Source organism: Marmota monax, unplaced genomic scaffold, assembly GCF_021218885.2.
Source record: "Marmota monax isolate L192 unplaced genomic scaffold, Marmota_monax_Labrador192_F-V1.1 WCK01_AAM20220418_F8-fsc00024, whole genome shotgun sequence".
In the NCBI taxonomy this organism is placed as follows: domain Eukaryota; kingdom Metazoa; phylum Chordata; class Mammalia; order Rodentia; family Sciuridae; genus Marmota; species Marmota monax.
The window spans coordinates 22,667,617-22,676,279 of record NW_026695224.1 but is presented as its reverse complement, the minus strand read 5'-3'; positions in this window follow the sequence as shown (position 1 = coordinate 22,676,279).

Here is an 8,663-nt window from a genome sequence, read left to right as displayed (position 1 = left end):
GCTTGCTACAGGTTTCACCAGTCAGTGCTTGCAAAACCTTTGTCATTTTCTAAAAATAAAAAAGCTAAAAGTTATTGTAGAAGAAGGGGATTTTTTTTTGTCCCCTGCACAATGTGTCTTTTGTGAGGTTAATGCCATTCTGGGCTCTCGATAGCCCTGGACAATGGGAACCCTCCAGGAGCTTGCAAAGACTCTGGCTTTTTTCTTTCTCGCCTTTTTTTTTTTTTTTAAGGGAAGGATGAAACATTCCTACAGTCCAAATACAGCCTCTACTTTGATTAAATAAATATTTATCTTTATTGTAGCCATTGTATATTTTTACCTACAGTTTGTCTGGTTTCTGATTATTATTTTATATTTTTCATTGGCAACAGTTAATCTTTTTTTTTTCCCTTTCAGTTCAAAGTACAGGTCAGTGTAAAATGTAGCTGACTGAAGAAAGACTGGTAAATTCTGAATTTTTCCATAATACATCAGGTAAGGAAAATTGTTCAGACCCTCAGGAGTGTATTTGTTCCTATTTATCTGTCTTCACAAATCTTCATAAATCTATTAGTTTATTTTTTAAAGATGCAGCAGAATTAAATTTCTCCTTGTAGATCTTAAAAAAATCACTTAAATATTATGTATTTATTCTCTTTTAAAATGCAAATAGTAGTAGAAGTGAACTTGTCGCTTATTTCTTCTATGAAACAGTGTGGAGGAAGTCAATATCTTCATGGTATAAGCTATTTGGGGGAAATTCTGGATATAAACGTATTTCATGTTGCAATATAAGAAAATGTCAGCTTAATCTGGTAAATACTTATGCTAATTTTACTGAGTGAATTTGTTGCAAGGAGGAGAGGTACCAAGCTTGTATGATTGAATAATGCTTAGACGATAATCCAGCATCTATATGGATTATTTTATGTACAAAATGAAAAAAAAAGAGCCAAGAAATTTAGAATCTAAATCCTTAACTTAGCTGGCAAGAGGGCAGAAATTTTAGACCAACCTGTTTTTAAGACATTTACAGTGGGGAGGGAAAATACAATGTAGGCTAAATACTGCATTGATGTATACATTTCTCTACCTCTCGCTCAAGTGAATGGATACATGCACACACACACACACACACACACACATATACATATATCCACACACAACGATTAATGCATAAAGGAGTTCATAAATATACATTTGAATGACTTTAGATGTCTTTGCATCTTGTGTGTGCGTGAAAATATATGTGCCCACAAATATACAAGGTGTACATAAATGCAGGTGCTGTATAGGGCTGTGTGTTTGCTCTCTCGCTGGAGGTTTGTGTTTTCAGATCTATTTGGGGCCACTTCTTTTGCAAACATAACATAGTGATATTGGTTTAATGATGAAGATGTAGATGATGAATTTGAGTAAAAATCTGCTCCCCTGCAATTTTCAGAATATGTGTTGTAATGTGAGTAGCTTTTTTTGGTCCAAGGACTAAAGATGCCATGGGCCAGTTTTAAGGGGGAAGGAAAGAGAAGGGGGTGTTAAGAGTTCACACTTTGGAAGAGTCTAGCTCTGGGCCCTAGGTTTTCTTCTACAGGGGGTTTGAGGACATAGAAACATAAAGGAGGGGGAAGAAAAAAGAAAATCCCGTGTGGAGGCAGGGGAGGTTGAAAGGACACCTCTGTACAACTCTAACGCTGGATCCAAGAGAGGGTTGGAGCGCGAAGAATGTGCGGGTCCTTTTTTTGAATGCGTATTGTTATTCTAAGTCTATTGTATGTACGTGTTGCTGTCCTTTCATTTGCCACGACAACATATGGATTCCATAAATGCAGACATGCCGAAGTGCATCTGTCTGGGTAGTTAACAGGATCCAAACATCCCTTCTCATTCCGCTAACTCGGGCTATTCTTGGGCTCCCCAGCATGCTCCGGCTGGCCGGCCCGTGCCCCCAGGCTCGCAGCACCCCACAGTCTCGCCCTTTTGTGGTCTCTGCATGGACTCCAAGGTGCTGCGCTGAGGAGGCTGGCTACTCGTATTGCCGCGGTCAGAGGCGCCGTTGCCGCTGGCCTCTGAGCGCGCGGGGAGGAAGGGGTTAAGCTGCCCGAGCCGGGCGAAGGGGCTGTGCTCATCCCAGAGCGAGGTGCAGCCACCGGCAGCTGTGATTTAGGGGTCAAGTCCGAGATCACCTTTCTCATGCCTCTGGAAATGGCAGAAGATGAGGTAGGGAGGGAGAAACAGGAGTGAGCAGCAGCCAGGCGCAGCACGTGGCGCTCCATCCATCCGACCCCCCCCTTGTCCCAGCCCACCCCTTGACCCCCAGACAAATCAGATAGTTCCCTTTGCTATTAGGGGTGTGGGGTGCGGTTCCTCTGAGTGTCGGCAATTACTCCATTTACGGCTCTGTTCTATGGTTAAACCGATGTGCCCCGACCCTCAACCATCAAATCAGAAAGTTTGCTCTCAGTGCGCTAGGGAGTGAGCAGCTGGGTGTGCATGAAAATTGTCCCCCATTTGCAAGAAACAGGAGTGCCTCTGTCAGGAGGAGGAAGTTTGGATGTTGGTGCTAGCCCCTCATCCTGGAGTCTTGCACCTCACAGTCCTGAGCGCGTGTACACAGTGGTGTTCATTACATGCAGCTTCTTGCTTTTTTTATGCTTATGTTCTCCTTCAAGAACTTTCTCTCCCCCAACTAAGGCAGTCTGGAAAATACTTTTGTCAAAATATTTTTCATGCCTGAAAGATAACCAAAAACCAAATTCAGATTTGTTTCTGAGTTGTTTCACTGAAAAAGAGCAAAGTGTCTGAAGTCCTTTTTTGTCTTGTGGCAGCATTGGGAGAGCTAGGTTTTGGGTCTCAGCACCCAGGTGATGTTCTGGGGGCCCTGGGGGCATGCAGATGTTCACAATAGGGGCTTTCAATGAGAATGAGCTTCCCAAATTCACCTCCAGGAGTCCCAGAGTTGAGGACAAGAGCAACTCTTTTGGAAAGTTACTCCAAAGGGGTGGGAGAGACATTTTTGGTGAAAAAAGAATTGGCTTGAAATGATAGAAAGGGGAAAATTAAATTCTTGGGGACAGGAGGCAGGTGTGGGGGGAATGCATAGAGAAGGCAAGGAGATGAGTGAAAAGGAAGTGTATGAGGCCGCCAGGGCAGCTCAGAGACCGGCACCCCTGATGCTCCCACCAGCTACTAGGGTGAGGGCAAATCATCCCATTTCAGCCTCTGCATCCAGAACCAAGAGTAGACCAGCTGGTCTAGAAGGCAGCTGAGGTCTGTCTTTCTATCCCAGCTGCCCCTAACCCTGCCAGAGCCTCCAACCTGCAGAAATCAAACCAAATTGGCCACTCCAATCCAGAGAGGTTTCATCCAGGGGGAAAGGGGGAGGGAACAATCCATTCTCTCTCCTTCTCCTCCTCCTCCTCTTCTTTTGAACTCCTGATTCAAAAGAGACCACAACCTATTCTTGAGTGTCATCCCCAGTACATGGATTGTGGGCATGTTTCATTCTTTCCTTTTTCCTATTTCTCAGAAGTAAACCCTTTAAAGAATTAGTCCCAAACTTGGAGCGACTGGTCCTTGAAAGAGTTCCAAATGATAAAGCCTGTCCTTCATTTCCAATACATAGCGCATTGTGAAAATGCAGGACAATTAGTTCCCAGGTTTGAGTTGGAGTCCCAGCTTCCTTGATTCCTTTGCAATGGAAATCTGAAATCCAACCTGGGGGCAGGAAGCACAGAGCCTATGACTCTCCCGGGTTCTGCACTGCCTGTGTCACACGCTAGCGCTGGCTTCCCTTTTGGTGACCCGGTACTAGAAGTTTGCACCACATCTCAAGCCTGGGGCGGGTGAAGAAGAGAAGTAACTAACCTTATCACAACGCAACAAAGTGAACAACTGGAGGGCAAGAGAGCCCCTCGGATGCTATATTCGCCTTAGGGATTTCCAAGAGCATAACTTGGGGGAAATGATCAAGGCTTCTTGCTTGCCAGCTGGAGGGAGGAAAAAAAGGGAGCCCCGTGAAGCCGTCTGGGGGAGCAGGGCTGTGAGCGGACAACAGAGAGACCTGGCTCCCATTTGCACATCGCCCACGAGCCTAGGGAGATGGAGCCCACCGGTGGCACGTGTATTGTTGACACGCAGACACGCAGGCGTGCGCTAATGGAGGGATGCGCGACTGAGCATACCGCCCCCCCCCATGCCTGCATTTCTTGCAGGCATGACTTGTTTAATGGCCAGAGAATTGAGTGCCTCATCCTCATCCCCCCTCTTTTTTTCCCTAAGAAATGTAAAAAAAAAAAAATAAAAAAAAAAAATAACATATACAGCCTACATATTCTGAAGAAACTTGAATTTTTTTTTCTTGAAAAATACCCAGTGCCATAATATTTCTGATTTAAGGGGCGAGAGAAATCTTTGAAGTGAAGGAAATCAGTGGGGGACGAACTAGCTTTTCCTGATTTTTTTGTGCTTCTCCTCAAAGCCAGTAATGGGATTTAAAATCAGAGATTCCCAGTCCTTGTACTCCCTCCCATTCTATTTGGCTCTCTTTGCCCCAGAAAATCTGGGAGGTAACTGACTGCACGTCTAACGGGACGGTTTAAACAGAATCAAGGTTTGGGGAGCGCATCAACTTTCTCTTTTACAAATAAAGTTGGAAAAAAAATTTTTCCGAGGACAATTTAAGCAACAAACGACATCGAACAGATATTTTTTCAAAGCAAAAAAATTCTGATTCGTTTGTTTCCCGTTCTTAGATATAGAGAAAAATGTGAATTCGATCTTCCCTCGCGCGGCTGGCCCGAAATTTGGGGCCGAGCTTGGTTGAAGCTGGTGGGTAAAGGGCAGGGCGCGACACGGCTATCCCGGAGGAGCCCAGGGCGTGACAGGCCCAGGGCACCCTGGCTGGGGCTCGGGTTAGTTGCACTTCCCGCCAAGAGGCCTTCTGGCCCAGCCAGGGTCAATGCAGCAGGCAGGGCACTGGCCCCCTGTGAGCTCGGGCGCGCCCTTGTAGCCACCACCCTGTTAAATTCCAGAGCTCAGCGGGGTAGGAGGGACATTTGACGCCAGTTTCCTGTGGCCTGGCATAGGACGCACCCTTTTCACGTCTTCTCTCCCACCGCCCTGAAGGCACCTTTCCACTTCTCCCCTCCTGGTCCCCAAGAACCACTGCCCGGAGAATCCCGGCAGTTTCCCAAGGTGCTGATCCAGTTCACAGAGCCAGCGCGCGCCTCCCGGATGTGTGGCGCACCCATCCCCATTTCGGGAACCTTTTTGTCCCCCAGCTTGGGCTCAGGGAACGAAGTCAGGGAGTTCTGGCCCCTGGAGACAGTGTCTGGGACGCTAAGACCATCACAGAGCCGCTACCCTGGGACCCTGGCGCCCCTTGCAGGTGCGCACAAGGCATGGCTCCGCAGCCCCTCGACTGGGCGGGGCAACACGCCCCAGCGGAACAATTCGGTCAACTCCATCACTCCGCAGCTGGGGGCCCCAGAAAAACCACTAGGCCAGGGACCAGGCCCCACCGGGAGACCTGGGAAGGAGAGGGCACAGCGGCGGACGCACCTCCTGCTCCAGCCTGCAGCGCCCAGGCGCAGCGCCTTACTCCGGTTCACCCCGACTCCCCACCCGGGGCCCTTCGGCATTCTACTGCTTTTCCAAGGCTCCGCTGCCGCCGCCCGGTTATTCCAGCCTCTTTCAGATCACAAGTGTCCATCCCTGCTCCATGGGGCGCTGATGTGGGGAAGCCAAGATGCGGGCCCAACCCCACTGCAGGAGGAACTGGGCAGGAGTCCCAGGCAGCCCCTCCCGGTTTGGGGAAAGAGGGAGATTCTGTACCCCTCCGTCCCAGGAGCAGAGCTGGGAGTGGAAAACCCCAGGGGCCCTGTACTCCACCGAGGCCGACCAGAAACCCGACTGGCCAAGGAGGTGGGAGTGGATGTTTAGGTTAGTGAAAGGCCAACTCGAGAGGTTCCCGTGTCTGCACATCTCCCTCCCTCTCATTTTGTCTGGTAAGAAAAGGAAAGCAGGCGGATTTTTGCCGACCCCTCTTTCCGCAGTCTGGGACCGCTGCTGCAGAAAGAATTGCTCCCAAGGACACTTAAGGCCCCCGACACTTGAATGCTAAAGGTTAAACTTACAGCCTTCAGGGAAGGGCTTCTTGCCAACTGGAACAGTGGGGTGAGCTGCCACAGGTCCTCTGCCACCTCACCCTGGCCCTCTGCAGGTACAGCCAATGTCAAGGCTTTTGGTGTTTGTGTACTTCAGAGACAAGAGCCCTGAGTCCTGTGGTGCTAGCTCTTCCCTGCCCCCCACCTCTGGGATTCTTTCTCGCCTGGTCTCCGTCATTATTTTGCCTTTGGCTGTTTGTACCTCGATTTACCCTTGGGATCCTTCCCTGCCTGGTGGGCTTCAACTTGTACCTGCTGAGGAGCTGGAGAGAATCCTTCTTTGCAACAGAGATGCAAGGTTCACACTGGGGCACATTCTAGGAAAAACCACATTCTTTTCCCTTTTGTTCTGGGGAATTAGTAGCCCCTGCAGCTAATGACAGGTAAGACCATAGCCATAACAATGAACTTACGGCTCAGTTTTGGAAGGGTCTGTAAAGAGATATTGGCTGAGAGGGGGGAGTAAGTGGGATAGTCTTTAGGGAAGCTTTTCCCAAATGAATAGCCATGGGGGTGTCTATCCCAGGTCCTGTGCTGGGACCTAGGACCAAGGGCACTTCTTTCTCTTCCCTCTGGATCCCCTATCCCCTATCCACCACACAATGATGGTGAGATTCAACTCAGCATCCTTAAAAAGGATATTCCCACAGGAGATTAGTAGAGCTGGGATTTTGTTCTCAGGAGCCAGGCAAGGTGCTCATAATCTCTTCCCCTCCCTGAAGACCCCACATTTGTTGAGCACCTACTATGTATTAACTCCCTGCTAGGCATCTTACATGAAATTATATTCAATTCTCCCAGTGGCAATGGGAAACTGATACTATTAGTCCCATCTCATAAAAGAGGAATATCATATCCAGAGAGGTTAAGTTGCTCACTTAAAGTCACACAGCTTTTCGGAGGCTCAGCTTGAATTGGAACCCAGATCTGTCAGGCTTTACAGCTACTTCTATTATACCCACTGACTGTTGTAAAGGTCAGAACCAGGGAACCAAAAGAAGAGAAGAGATAATGCAGATGGGCTGAGGGGAGGGAAAGAAAAAAAATTCTAGAGAGGGTTTTTGGAGTTTTATATGGTTTCAGGGCAACGTTCATGGCTAGGAGACAAGTCACTGACCATCATGAAGGATGGTCATTAAAAGAAAAAAGCAAGGGGTTGAGGTTGTGGCTCAGCGGTAGAGCGCTTGCCTAGCATGTGCGAGGCGCTGGGTTTGATCCTCAGCATTACATAAAAATAAATAAAATAAAGGTATTGTGTCCAACTACAACTAAATAAAGAAAAATAAATAAGGAAATATAACAACATGAACAAAACCCCAGGATGACAGCCACAGAGGTTAAGCCCTGAAACGATTGCCAGTGTCCCCTGGGTTTGGGATCAGGACTACTCAGAACCAGAGCCCTCTACTTGGCCTTCTTGTTTTCTTTGAAAATGTTCTTACTCTGTCTGAAGCTGAGACAAGTTCCTTACTTCTGTGAGTCAGCAGGGCTCACAGGAAGGAATGATCAGATGACCCACCAGTCATGAAAAAATATTAGGAAATTCAGTAAACTGGGAATTAGAGAGGGTAGTGACATCCAAATGGCAGGCCTCTTAGGCACACTAGTGCTTGATGGTGCAGGCCCTGAGATAGAGAAGGGCGAGTGTGGCAGCAGGCCCACAGCCCCGTGGAACAAAACACCTTCTTTGCCCAAATGGAGGTGTGCCCATCCGAGAGTCTTCTGCCAACTCGAGCCTCACATGTACCACCAGGCCTCACCAGCCCTCTGGGGGATTCTTCAGAATCCAGTGGTACAGGGTGGTCTCCCCTCACTGGGTTTAGCTGGTTTGACTCTGATTGATGTGTGTGTGTGTGTGTGTGTGTTACTGGGCAGGACTGGCCAGGCCCACATGGACGGGTTGCTGGAAGCCTTGTTAAGGAAGTACTTCTGACTAGGCAATCCAGTTACATAATGGTGCAAAAATAACTCTGGGCTGGGAGTTGTGTCAGAGTTATTGTTAACAGAGAGAAGTATCAAGTATCTATCGCTGAACCCAAGGGCTGAAAGTATACTTGTATACACTGATTAGACCCCAATCTTCTCCCCTTCCCCATAAAGGCAGTTAGTAGGGAGTGAGGTGGGGGCAGGACTAGTTGCAAGGATGTGCATCTTTCTCCTCCCCATTTTATTCCCCAGGGGCAACTAAAGCCAACTGTTCAATTTAGCTATATTCTGCCAGCTCCTAAGTCCATCTGTAGAGACGTGGATGCCAAAATTAGTCTTGCATTTTCCCCTGCTATCAACTGACCAGGGGAGGTTGAGGAAAAGAAATGAGGGGAGAGAATAAGACATGAGAGAAAAACAGAGTGAAAGGAGTTTTATGATTCGATTTTTGGTGAAAGGGAGGAGGGGGTGAATTAGCTCATTACATCTATCTAGCAAGGCTAGACCAGTTTACCTGGGACTGTCTCAGATTTGCAACTGCATCCAAGGAAACCTCACAGTTTTGTGGGGTTTGTTTTGTTTTTGTTTTTA